Source organism: Lutjanus erythropterus, chromosome 11, assembly GCF_056507025.1.
Source record: "Lutjanus erythropterus isolate fLutEry1 chromosome 11, fLutEry1.hap2, whole genome shotgun sequence".
Classification (NCBI taxonomy): Eukaryota; Metazoa; Chordata; class Actinopteri; order Lutjaniformes; family Lutjanidae; genus Lutjanus; species Lutjanus erythropterus.
The window spans coordinates 583,271-597,515 of NC_139327.1; positions in this window are offsets into that span (position 1 = coordinate 583,271).

Sequence of the window (14,245 nt, forward strand, 5' to 3'; positions counted from 1 at the left end):
AATTTCCAAAGTTGTCCTTTAATACTCACTCGTAATTACACCATATCTAGATGGAGACAACATTCTATGAAATTTACTGACCATTCTATGGCCATTATCACTAAACACACCGTGCCACACTGCATCACCCTCGTCCAAGACACTGTGCTTGGAATATATCTCGACCTCAGCATCTCTGACCCCCCATCTTTGCCCTCAAGCTAGCGTGTGTTGTCAGACTGAGCTCCTGTCTGTGCATGAGAGCAGAGACAGTGGTCTGAAGAAGTGTGTTTGTGTTAAAGTGATAGTTCACCCAAAAATGAAATTTCACTCATGCCATTTACACCATGTTTTTAGCCTAAATGTCATCTGTAGCCTCTCAGACCGGATCTGTGTGCACACGCCTGAAGCAGGTACACAAGCTCTTGCCCAAGTGGTGTAGCTGCAGCAAAGAAATGATGTTCCTCTTCTATATCAGTCCTCGAACATTTTCTTCTTGGTTGAAAGTTTGCAAAGTCAACTGTACGCATAACAAGTCACTATTTCTGAGAAGATCTCGCTCTGTCTGAGTTGCTTCCAGGTAGCATGTAAACACAAGTGTGAAAGTATCGCAAGACCTTGTATATCTCGTGTTGCGCCGCTTGGGCAAGAGCTTGTGTACCCACTTCAGGCGTGTGCAAGCAACTCCGGTCTGAGAGGGTACAGTTGACATTTAGTCTAAAAATATGGCGTCTTTTTGGGTCAAATTTTAACGTCTCAGCTTACGGACACTTGGGTTACACCACACAAAGAGTATGGAGACATTTTGTGGGTTTTTTGTGTTCTTTTTTACATCTTAAAACTGGTCACCATTCACTACAATTGGCCGCAACGCTGTTTTCCACTGAAGCTCCAGTGTTTTGTGAACTGGAGATCTTCACCCATCCTCACATCAGCACAGGGATGAGTAGATATCGAGAGAAATTTAATTTGTGGGTAAACTATCACCTTAGGCTCTCAGTACTTTCTAACCTCTAAATGAATGACTGTGGATTAACGTTTAGTTTCTCTCCTGTGATGCTGTTTATACGTTTAGGTCACTGCTTTATTTTACCATTTCTTCATGTTCGCTTAAGAAGTAATGGCAATTCTTCAATTTGTGTTCAACATTGTAGAGAAAGGCTATGTAGCAGTAGGTTTGGGCCAAAAATACACGCATATGTGTAAAGCCATTGATGGAATTGTACTTTTGGAACTGGTTGTTAAGTGGGTTAACAGGGTGTCAAGGCCCATCCCTTATCTTACCTGGTAAGCAACTGGTAGTACCTGGTAGTGCACATGCCCCATATGCAACACTTAAGTCCTTACTGCATAGCCCCTGGTGCATAGCCCCCTCTTCTGTGCTTTGTTCTTGCTACATGCCACAGCTTGTCCTGTTATTGAAAAAAAAAGAAAATTATCATATTACATATGTGAGAGTGCTGTTTGTGGACTACAGTTCAGGGTGTAACACCATAGGGCCCTTCAGACTCATCAGCAAGTTAAAGAATCTGGGCCTGAACAGGTGATGGGTACCTCCCTCACCCGCTATGTGGTGTGTGTGCGTGTGTGTGTGTACATGTGTGCATCTTTGTAGGGGTAAAACTATATGAGTTAGTGGTGCTCATTGCATGTTTGCATTCACTCTGCTTCATGTGGATGTGAACCACAGAGATACAATGTGAGCTTAATGCTGAAGTTCAAAGCCACTCGATAACATCAATCACACGTGCACTCCGTGTAATGCATACATGTGTATCAAGGACCCAGGTGCAGAGAAAACAAAAACCAAGTCGGGAAAAGTTTGAGTCTGTGACTTCAGACGCATTAAATTTGCACATGGGAATCAATAGTGGAATTGGAAATCTCAATTCTTAATGATTCTGGAGTAATCGTAATTTTGGAACTGGTTCTAAAGTAAAACCGGGTCTTAATGCGCATCTCTAATAGCTACTGCTAAATTTTGTAGGCTACTTTTACAGTATGGCTTACAATTTATTCAAAAGATATTATCTTAACCCTTGTGCATTCCTTAATAAGTACAGCACATATTAGGGATGCACCGATCGACCGGAACAAGCCGGTTTTCAGCATGACCTGCCCTGACTGGTGACCGGCTGGTCAGCGTCACATATCCCATTCTGTGCCCGTCATTGTCACACACGAGTTCTGCATGATGGTCACGTCATCAGAAGAGAGAGAGAGACAGAGACAGAGAGAGAGAGAGAGAGAGAGAGAGAGAGACTTTGTGTGTGTGGTAAACTCATGGACTCTCAGACTTTGTGTTTTTCTGTTTTTCCTGCACCTGTGTCCTTCATGCAGCTGTCTGTTTACATCAGGGGTGCCCACACTTTTTCGGCTTGCGAGTTACTTTTAAAATGACCAAGTCAAAATGATCTACCTACATTAAAAATGAGGAGGCAGACTCACAGCCCAGTCCACCCACCCCGAAAATGATCAAGACAGCAGCAGCACCCCCAGATTGTGACCCCCGGGACCAGGACATCAGCTGTGCACCTGCAACTCAAGCTAACGTCCCAGGTCAAAATGCTAGTATTTCAGAGGCACCGCATCAAACAACTAGCTTCACATTTCCGGGAAGGTCATTTGGTAAAGAAACGTTTTGTCGGTCATTCAGTGCGAGCTGGTTTAGCAAATGGAGATGCCTCCATTATATTGAGGATGGCGATCGCGTTGTTTGTTTCATGTTCATGGAGATGTTTTGGACAGTCTGGACATTGGCAGCCTAATGAGGAGCTTCATCAGCGCCAAACCGGAGAGGAAAGCCACATTTGGAGTTGTGTGACGCCGGTCAGACACTTTTCTTTTCTAATGCTGCCGCCGCGCAGCACACGGCGCCTTTACACACAGAGTTCAGCACCACAGTGACATGGACAGCAGCCGTGACAAATTGTTTATGGTTGACAAGGTGATCGGCACCATGGACAGTTATACAGACAGATTTTTGCAGTCTTAATTACTGTGCGGGTATTTTTTAATCATTATTATGAATGCAGGGAGTTGCGAGTGCAGCGCAGAGCTTTTTTTTTCTCAGCCCCCCCCTGCTGAGAATATGTTCCTGCGGCTATGTCTCACACTGGCTGCCCTGTACGTCAGTCAAGTGGCAAATGCCATACTGGGGATGGATGATAGGCTAACATCTAATTTTCTTGTTGAATGGCATGCGATCTACCCACACTACCTTTGCGATCGACCAGTCGATCGCGATCGACGTATTGGGCACCCCTGGTTTACATGAATGAGATGAATGAGTTAATGTGTGACTGTGGATTATTGAGGGACTTTGAACTTTACTACAAGTAAATAGGTATACTGTTCTCCGGTTGTCCAGCCGTACGTGAGTCCGTGTGTCCGTCCTTCCGTCACAGATTTTTGTTTGCGTGATAACTGTTGAACAGGTGGACAGATCTGCACCAAATCTTGTGTGCTTAGACTTTATAATAGTTACATGAACTGATTAAATTTTGGAGGCCAACGCTTTCAAGATGACCGACTTTCAAGATGGCTGACTTTTTGTTTGTGCGATAACTTTTGAACGGGTGGACAGATTTGCACCAAATCTTGTATGCTAACACTCTATAACAGGTACATGAACTGATTAAATTTTGGAGACCAACGCTTTTGAGATGGCCGCAAAATGGCCACCTGACAGACCTGTCTCTGAAAACACACTTATGCCAATGACTTGGTCAATTTTAAAGCTTTTTTATATTTGACCTTGATATATTTTTGAATAACTATGTTGGATACTATTAGGTAATAAAGGTAATAGCTCTTTCCTTGCAATCTTTTCTCATTTACTGTATAGTGTATCAATAGAGCCATAACTCTCAAACTCCTGAGACACTTGCAAATAGGATTTATAATGAATCAATGGTTTCAATCAGGTGTAGGAAACACAAAAAGTCAGTATGAAACTGTTGCAGGCGGAGACATCAGAATCGACGCTTCAGCGTTGACTTCTACCCGTTTTCATTACACCATTTCTTAATAGGGGCTAGGGCTGAACAAATTTTAAGAAATATCTAGTTGCAATTATTTTGACTGATTTTGCTATTGCAATAGGATTTGCAATATTGGAGGAAAGGATATTTTTTACATCATTATTCTCAGTTGAAAAACACATTAAAATGATTATGGTGTGTTATTTTCAGGGATCTGCACTAAACTAGAGAATGATGTGTCGGCCAGTACACCTCTGCAGCGCCACAATATTTAATTTAAAATGGTATTTTGACCTTCACTTTGCCTTTCAAAAATGTTGCGCATCCTGTGATTTGAAAATTGCAGCAGAACATATTGCAATTGTGACAAAATTTTGATTAATTGTTCAGCCCCAATAGAGACTAAATTATCTGTCCTATTTTTTGGATCAACCAATCACACCTTTTAAAAGAATAAGTCATACCCAGCAACAGCGTCATACCCAGCAACCACACCTCCTCACCAAGATAAAAGTTTCTGTCCCTGCTTCTTTTTTTTTTTTTTTTTTTTCATTTTTTAGAATGTTTGTGAGTACCACTATTGACCAGACATGACCAGATATTCAGAGGAGAGATACATGGCTTTCAGTGAGATGTTGCAAAGGTCAGACTTTAAATAGAGTGGAATTGGCCATGGACATTGCAATCGACACAATTCTAATCATACAGTTGGTCTAATCATGTTGGTTGGTTAATGGTTTAATAATTTGTGTATCAATTACTTTGTGGCTGATCAGGTTAATTATCAGCTAATTATTGTCAGTTTCTAACTGCAGTATGCAATAAATGGTTGCCCTTTGTGTGTGTTTACCTGTCACTCACTACTGAAAGTACACAACACAATAAAAAAAACTGAAAATTTTATAATAGTGAAACATAAAATTAGCCTTTAAATTGTCTGATTGACTGCATTTATTTATTGGTTTGAATAATGGTTTACAGTCTAATAATGTGTGTTTGTGTTGGTTATTTACAGTAGGTCATCTAGCTAATTATCAGCTAAAACTGTTTCATCTTCATACAGTGTAATTATCACCTACTGTTTGTGCACTTTTGTGCCCTACAATTTGGCCAGAAAGCCCCAATAAATTTGAATTCATCATAGGCCAAAGTGACTTCTCCTAAAAATGACCTCATTCCAGGCCTGAGTATAGGTTGCCAATAGCCTGTTCTGACAAAGAAAGAACCAATACTTTTATAGTCATACTTAAGCTACATCACATGGAAGCAGCTTACCTTAATGGTGATAACGCACTTGCCACTCTGTATTTTACACGCAGCAGCAAACTCCTGGAACATAAGTATGCACACAAAGTGTTAAAGTCAAAAACATGGTGACATAAAACATTGCGTGGCAAAAACAGAATATAGGACAATCAAATGTATAATTCCTCTGGGATGAAAAAAAAAAAGAAACATTCAAAGTTTAGCCTCACTGGCAAATTTGGCATGAATGCAACGAGTTGTGGCAAAGGACAAACCCATCGTTACTTTGTGATCATCTCATGAAATCTTTGAATTGATACAACAAAGTATGTAGTAATTTGTGTGTTACTGTATCTTTTGTTTGTTCTGTTTTGACCTTCACTTTGCCTTTCAAAAATGTTGTGCATCCTGCGATTGCAGCAGAACATATTGCAATTGTGACAAAATTTTGATTAACTGTTCAGCCCTAATAGAGACTAAGTTCTATCTGTCCTATTTTTTTGGATCAACCAACCACACCTTTTAAAAGAATAAATCATACCTAGCAACAGGGTCAACCACACCTCCTCACCAAGATAAAAGTTTCTGTCCCTTTTTTTTCTTTTTTTAAAATGTTTGAGAATTATATTCAGAGGAGAGATACATGGCTTTCAGTGAGATGTTGTGGTGAGGCCCTGCAATTACAGGTGCACCTCAAGTGTATTTAACGCAAACATGAAGAGAGCAATAAACATAATATCTGTTGCAACAAGAAGCGCACCACCAACTTCTGAAAGTAAAGACATAAACATGCTGTTTGTTGGTCTGAGTAAGCATGCGTGACCACTTGAAATTGTATATATATCAGAATATAGAAATCAATATACATTGAGGCCAAAAGACAATAAAGACAATAAATATTGAGCTCCAAAAGGAGTGGGAGCGGTCTTCAAAAATGTCAAAACTACATGCCAAAACAATTTGTGTTATTTTTAGGGATAACAGATACGGATACAGTTTACTGTAAACAGTGAATCTGTAATTATGTGTCCCTAGAGTCTATTACTTATGGCCACTGACTGACAGATAATGTGACTTGGCTGATGCACAGAACATTTACAAAAACTGTAAAGACGACATTATTATTCCAAGCATGTGGTCAACACTCTAAGTAGTGAAGCTCTACTATGTCATGTTTTTATCTTAATATAAAAGTGCAGTGTAGCAGTAAATGCATTCCCTCAAGGGGCTGCACCTAATGATTATTATTTAAATGATTAATCTTTTAATTAATTTACTGATTAATCTGACATTTTTTTTTATTATTCAATTATATAACGATTAACTTACCAAAAATTACAGATAAAAACTTGTCTTATAAAATTTCAATATTTTATTCAATCATAATCCTGCAAAACAGACAAATAAAGCATATTGGAATAATGATAATAGTGTCATATTTTTAAAATGTGTCTAATTTCCACCCTATTTTTTCTTTTCTTTTTATGAGACTTTATAACTAAAACATATACATGTATAAACCAGTGTTTTTCAACCCTTTTTTGAGCCACGGCACTTTTTTACATTTAAAAAATCCCGCGGCACACCACCAACCAAAAATGTTACAAACGACACATTGTAGCCTAATACAGTATATATAATGACAATTTAGTCTCTTACTTTGTTTATACTCACTCAGTCTGAAACCTGGGCCTGTTTAGATGAACACAAAGCTGATATCCTGGCAGGAACTGAAGAAAGGCACACACAAAGCTCTTCCTCAACAGCTCTCAGTCTCTCTCCGTTTTTAGTTTTAATAGCAGTCATGCTTGAAAAGCTCAGTTCACATAAATATGCTGTGGAAAATGGGAGCAATGTTGAAATAGCTCTGTTTGCCAGAATGGGGAACTCTTTGGCAGCAGTCAACCAAAAACTGTCCAAAGGTAGATCAGCAAAGCTTAGTTTTAAACCACGGTCTTGTCTCAGTTCAGTTAGTTCCTCCTGCTCCTGCAAAGTCATATCATTTCCAAAAACTGCTGCTGAGCTATATGGGTCCCTAACCCAGTCAAAGCTTTCAATGAGGGTTGAGAGGAAATAAAATGACAACCTCTCCTCAAGAGTTTTCAAATGTTTACCTATAATCTCACACAACGCAGCAGTGTTGACATGTCCTTGCTATTTCTGGGTGAGTGGGAACATTTCAAGGTTGGCACTTTCCAGATGTTGTTGCCAGAGGTGCACCTTTGAAGGGAATCCATTTATTTTATCTGTGCTTGTGAGCAGGTCTTCATTTCGGCCTTGCAGTCGTGTGTTCAGTTCATTCAGATGCTGAAATATATCTGCCATGTATGCCAGCCTTGCACACCACTCATCACTTGCAAGCAGCCTTGCGTCATCGGACCTCTCATCAGTCAAAAACACTTTTAGTTCCTTGCGCAGCTCATATACACGGGCCAGCACTTTGCCGCATGACAACCATCGGACCTCCGCATGGAGCAATAAGGCGTTATGCTCCGCTCCCATTTCCTCACATAAAGATGCAATTATGCGGCTTTTCAGAGGTCTTGTCTTAACAAAGTTTACCATGCGCACAACATCATCCAACACAAAGTCTTAGCGACCAACGCCTCACGGTGCAAAAAACAGTGTGTAATGATTACATCTGGGTGTCTCTCTTTCACTCTGCTAATGAAGCCTTTGGTGCGCCCGACCATGGCTGCTGCTCTATCAGTGCAGACACTCGTGCAGTTTTCCCACTTAAGTCCTCCTTGTTCAAGATATTCTGATGTGACCCGACAAATTTCCTCTCCTGTTGTTTTTTCTGGCAATGCCTTGCAAAATAGGAAGTTTTCTCCGATGGCGTCTCCATCCACAAAACGCACATTGGCCAAGAGTTGAGCATGTCCACTAATGTCCGTAGACTCATCAAGTTGCAATGAAAATTTCCCACTGATGCGTATCTTTTCCAAGACAACACTTTCGATGTCTGCAGACATGTCATCAATACATCTGGCAATTGTGTTATCTGAGAGAGGGATTTTGGCTACTTCTTTAACTGCAGCAGGGCCAAGCATCTCGTTCACAATGGCTTTACAGGCAGGTAGTATTAATGTCTCTGCCACAGTGTGTGGCTTTTTTTGATTTGGCTACGAGTTCAGCTACTAAGAAGCTAGCTTTGAGAGCTCTCTCAGACACCTTTGTGGTTTTTCTCATTAAAGTTAGCCGTTTCTCAGTGTGTTCACGCAGGCGAACAAAATAGTCTGTGCTCTTGTTTTGAAGTGATGGGTGTTTCGTTTGCAGATGGCGTTTAAGCTTGCTTGGGATCATGGCACTGTTGGATAGCTTTTCCCCACACACCAAGCATAATGGGGTGGGCGCAGTCAGATCACCGGTGAAAGTAAATCCAAATGAAAGATAACTTTCGCTGTATTGCCTCGAGCTCACCGTTTTTGCTTTCTTTTGACCACCACTCGTACTAGGCTCTTCATCTGGGTTAGAATTTTGTCTAGGGCCCAGTTCGGAGTCTGCATTTTTCCTTGTCAAATATTTATCCATCGCTGCTGTCACGGCCACCTCTCGCACGCATCACTAATTCTATTAAGGTCATTATTGTGCTCCCTACTGCCACCTATTGACCTGGAAGAGTATTTGATTACTCTGCCATGCTCTGCCATGCAATGTAGTCACTAGCAGGCATTGCGCACCCCCCCGGATAATTTCCCATGGCACACCTGACAATCTCTCACAGCACACTAGTGTGCCGCGGCACAGTGGTTGAAAATCACTGGTATAAACAACCAAGATCAACCAACATAAACAACACAAACATAATATATTATCCATTCAAAAAAAAATCAAATAAGCAAATAAAAAAGGACATTGTCCAACAACGTGATATTGACATCAACAGATGTCATCAGTTAGCAAGTCAGAGTTTCTGGAGGAAAAGGTGTAAGGGTTCCCAAAGGTGACAGAACCTGCCCGATTTGTTTTGTTTTTTTCCTCCAGGATAATTTTTTCTGGCTTTTTTGCCTTTATTTGACAGTGGCAGCCGAAGATATGACAGAAAAGGGGGATCGAGAGACAGGGGATGACACGCAGCAAATGGGCCACAGGTGGGAGTTGAACCAGCGGCCACTGTGGAGGACTGATAACAACAGTACATGGGGCATGCGCTCTACCAGCTGAGCTACAGGCGTCGCTCCTTGGATGACTTGTTATTGAGATCATAAGTCAGTTTCTCCAGAGGAAGCACAGCTGATATCTGTGATAACCACATGTCAACTGTGGGGACCTGTGGGACAGACCATCCCAACAAGTTGCGCTTTTTAGCCAAATATAAAAGAGCCGTTAACACAGATTTGACATCATTATTAAAGAAATTGTCTGAAGTATGGTGCAGCAAGGAGAACAAAGGAGTCAATAAGAACTGTCTGCCAGTAACCTCCTGAATTACAGAGTGAAGCTCTTTCCAAAATACGTGCATACAATGGCATGACCGGGACACATGAAGCAAATGTACCTTTGTGTGTTTTACATTTAAAACAGAGGTTTGAGCTGTTGGTGAACATTTTCTGGAGGCAGGCAGGTGTACAATAAATCCTGTGAAAAAATGTAAAAATTTTGCTGACATATAGGAATTGAAGTGCATTTCGGAAAGATCCCCTTGCATCCTTGGAAGACCTGGCTGAGATCAATATATCTCTTAACTGACAGTTTCAAGCAAATCCCATTCTTCCTTAAAAGAGATTCTGTAAAATCACAAATTTGGAGATACTTAAAAGAATCTCTGTGAGGGATATTAAAATCTGTTCTAATTTGCTCAAACAACTTCAAAGCCAAAGATCATCAGGCCTGCAAAATCAAATAGGCCACTCCTTCAGACCAAAACTCCTGATCTGTACAGGAAGATCAGGGTTAAACGTTAGGGGAGATCCAACATAAACGACAGACAGGCTATCTAGGTGTTTTCTCACATCCTTCCACATCAATACTGTGTTGTAAATGATTGTGTTATGATCAAGGGAAGTTATTTGGTCTAAATTGTTGATAAAAGGCAGGGATTTAAGTCTCCTGGGATAACATGCTGGAGACTGGAGACCAATCCATAAAAGTTTCTTGCATATTTGTAAACCAATCTAACATCATTTTGAGCTGAGCCGACCAATAGTCGACAGCACAGGTTTTGTTTTTTTTTTTGTTTTTTAACAGCCAATTAGAACACGTGTTGTTGTTTTTTTAACAACTGCCAATCGTAGCACAGGGATTTTACAAGATCAGAGGGGTATACTATGAAGTAAGCTCAACACAGCCAGGCTTTCTTTGCATGATCTGGATCGACAAAGCCTAAAACTTCAATCAGAGATAACGGGTATTACAATGATGGTTATCAACTTGCTTTGTTAATCCAGGTTCTCATTTTAAAGCTTTGTGCGCGCTCACATAAAAAGGGCGTTTCTTGCATCATTTGACTCTTCTTCCACATGAAATGAAACAATCGCAAGCCACTTAAGTCAAAATCATCAAGTTGTTATAATTATGAGCTGTGGAAAATATACAAAATACATTACAGCAAAAAGCAACATTGTTGCTGCAAATAAAGCAGGAGAAGAAGTATGCTGTCAGAAAATTACTGATTGACTAAATGCGGTCTTAATGCTGCGGTTTATTCTAACATGAAAACTGCACATTAAACGATAAAACTCCATACAGCGGATTTAAACATGATGAAGTCTGTCTGACACTGTCCTTTGATGACAGAGACATGGAAATCACTTAAGTTTTTGACCAAACCAACGTAAAATGAGTGTAATTGATTTAAGACTGTCTGTGATAAATGATGATGAATTTTCTAATCAGTGATCTGAGCTGCAATATCACGGAGACAAAACAGATAACAGTAAAAAGTATTCAAAGTGTCTGTAGTTGCTTCATCATTATTTTACTGTGTGGATTATATACCATGTCAATTTAGAGTGTTAATATGATCTGGAGCAAACGGGAAAAATGACTCTGCATCACCATTATATGGATTCGTTCAGTGATATTACAAACATACAGCTCAGCAACTTTTCATTTTTAATGTCTTTCCTCAGTTTAAAAGCTATATCACTCATAAACAACCTTGTTAGGACAACAATTAGTTAAAGAACAGCGCGTTTTACAGACAATTTAATCTGAAACTCTGAACATAACCTGCTCCCGACCAGGTTATGAGTTTAGCATAAGTTACCATGGTTATCTAGCCAGGTTAAAAGAGTGCCACCTTCGTGACACTGAAAATCTTGGCTTTAGACTCAACATAGCTTGTTAACCCATTAATCTCGCTTCGTAGTACACCCCTCAGATAAAAGAAGAGGGGGATTTTACAACAGCATAGCAAAACACAGGGAATTTTCTATCAGCACAAGGGTTGTTTTTGTTTTATTTTGCTAACCCTAACCCTTGTTGCAACACCCTTTACAGCTGCCAACCACGAGACAGGTGGGTTTTACATCAGCCAATGATGAGAGCCAATCACAGCACACGAACAAATAAAAGAACACAGTTTTTTTTTCTTTTTCTTCTTCTTTTTTTTTTTTTTTTTACAATAACCAATCACAACACAGAGGGATTTTTCATCAACCATCCATGGCACAGGGGGTTTATACAACAGCCAATCACATCATAGGTGATTTTTGACAGTCAATCCAAAAACTGGGTTTTCTCTACAAGAGTAAATAAGAGAACAGGAGCCAGTTTCAACACAGAAGGATTTTACAAAAGCCAACTCCAACACGGAGGAGTTTTAAATCAGCATTTGACAGCACAAGAGAGTTTTACAACAGCCAGACTCAACACACTGATTTGACTACAGAAAATCAAAGCACTGTTGCCTTTTGTAATACCCAATTACATCACATGGGGCTTTACAGCCATCAATCATGAGACAGGGAGGTTTTACATAAGCCTATCACAACACAAGGGGAGTTTTATGACAGCTAGTCACAGCACAGGTGGATTTTACAATAGCAAATAAAAGAAAAGTTGTTTTTCCAATAGCCAATCATAACACAGGGGGATTCATCCACCAGTCACAACTGATGGGGGTTTTACAACAGCCAATTACAGCAAATGGGTCATTTACAACAGCCAATTACAACATGGGGATTTTTTTAAACAACCAATCACAGCACAGGGGGATTTTACAAGAGCCAATGATGGCACAGGTGTTCATTTTACAATAGCCAATCACAACACAGGAGGGTTTTAGAACACAAGTGTTTGCTTTTTTTTAACCACAACCAATCACGGTACAGGGGAATTTTACAACAGCTGATTGAGTTTACAAAAGCCAATCTCAACACAGAGATTTTCCAAAACAAAATCAAGCACAGGTGAGTTTATATCAGCCAATTACAAAATAGGGGAGCTTTACATGAGCCAATCACAACACAGAGGGATTTTAAAATGGCCGGTCATAACACAGGAGGGTTTTACAACAGCCAGTCAAACCATTGGTGTATTTCACAACGGGCAATCACAGCACATAGGACTTTTCAACAGCAAATCACAGGAAAGGAGGGGTTTAAAGGAATAGTTGACCCAAAAATGAAAATTTAGTTGTCATCTACTCGCCCTCATGCCAACTGAAGATCAGGTTTAGTTTTTTAGTCCACAAAACACTACTGGACTTTCACAGGAAAAGAGCATTGCAGAATCCTCCAAACAATGGAACGGTGTGCAAGGGGACTTGGATTACACCAGTATGGAGGGATTTTAGGTTTCTTCTCTCCCCAGTTGTTTTTTAGAGTTTGAAAACTGGTCACCATTCATTTACTTTGTTTGGAAGATTCCTGTCAAACTCCAGCAGTGTTTTGCAGACTAACAAAATATGCCCTACCCTCAATTGGCATAAGTTTGAGTAGATAATGACAAAATTTTTTGGATGGACTATCCTTTTACATAGTGCTTTTAGCTGTGGGCTGTATACTGTATATAGGAGGAAAATAGTGAACATGTTGTGCTTTTAACCAGCTCACTCATTTGAGACTCTAAATAAGTACGAAAGTATATACTGTTCAATACTGTTAAGTTTTGAAAAGTGTAAAAAGTGTTGAAAATTGTTCTTTTCGACTTCCCACTGCGCAGCCGCAAAGATTGCAGCATAAAAGAAATTCACCCCCGACAACTTGGATTAAATAGCCCTGTAAAACTATTAAACTTGCTTCAGTTGACCTTAAACTACGGATAAGGGCAAAATCATGACGAAAGACAGGCAGAACAAAGTCAAAATCAAGAAATATGCACAGAATGTCGATTCACACGATAACTTAAGCCGAGAGTCCTCCCCAGCTAGCTGCAGCTTGCCAGCTAAGGCTAATGGAAAAGAAGGCACGGACACCGATATGGTCAGTCTGAATACCATACTCGCTGAGATAAAAAGTTTCAGACAAGAAAACAAGCAACAACTGGGAGAAATCAAAGAGGAGATAAGCAAAACCAAGCTGAGACTCGATGAGGCAGGGGAGCGAATTTTAAACACAGAGGAGAGGCTACAGTCTATGGAAGAAGTGATGAAGGAGCTAATAAAACTCCAAAACTCGCCTGGAAGCAAAACAAACAGACCAAGAGGGAACGTCGAGACGAAACAACGTTAGGATCTACTCCGTAGTGGAGGGGTCTGAGAACAAGTCTCCATCAATGATAAGCTTTGTTGAAGAGCTGCTGAAACATAACTTATCTCTGCCACCTGATATGGATCTCCAGATCAAAAGGGTGCACAGTGCACTTGGACCAGTACCGCAAGAAGGAGCTCCTCCGAGATCCCTTGTAGTAAAGTTTCTGAGCTAAAGAAGTTGGGAAATCTATTGGATCATCAATACAAGCTATGATTGTAGACAGTAGATTGATGGACACCTTTACAGATAAAAACAATCCTTGGATACAAGTGGCTCTTAACACCTGGCAGAGGGTAGTTAAAAAGTAAAACCTGAAGGGTGTGGAGAAATTAAGATGGTGTCCATATGATACTGACTTCATCCCAAACAAGACGGATACCAGATTTAAAATATGGATGG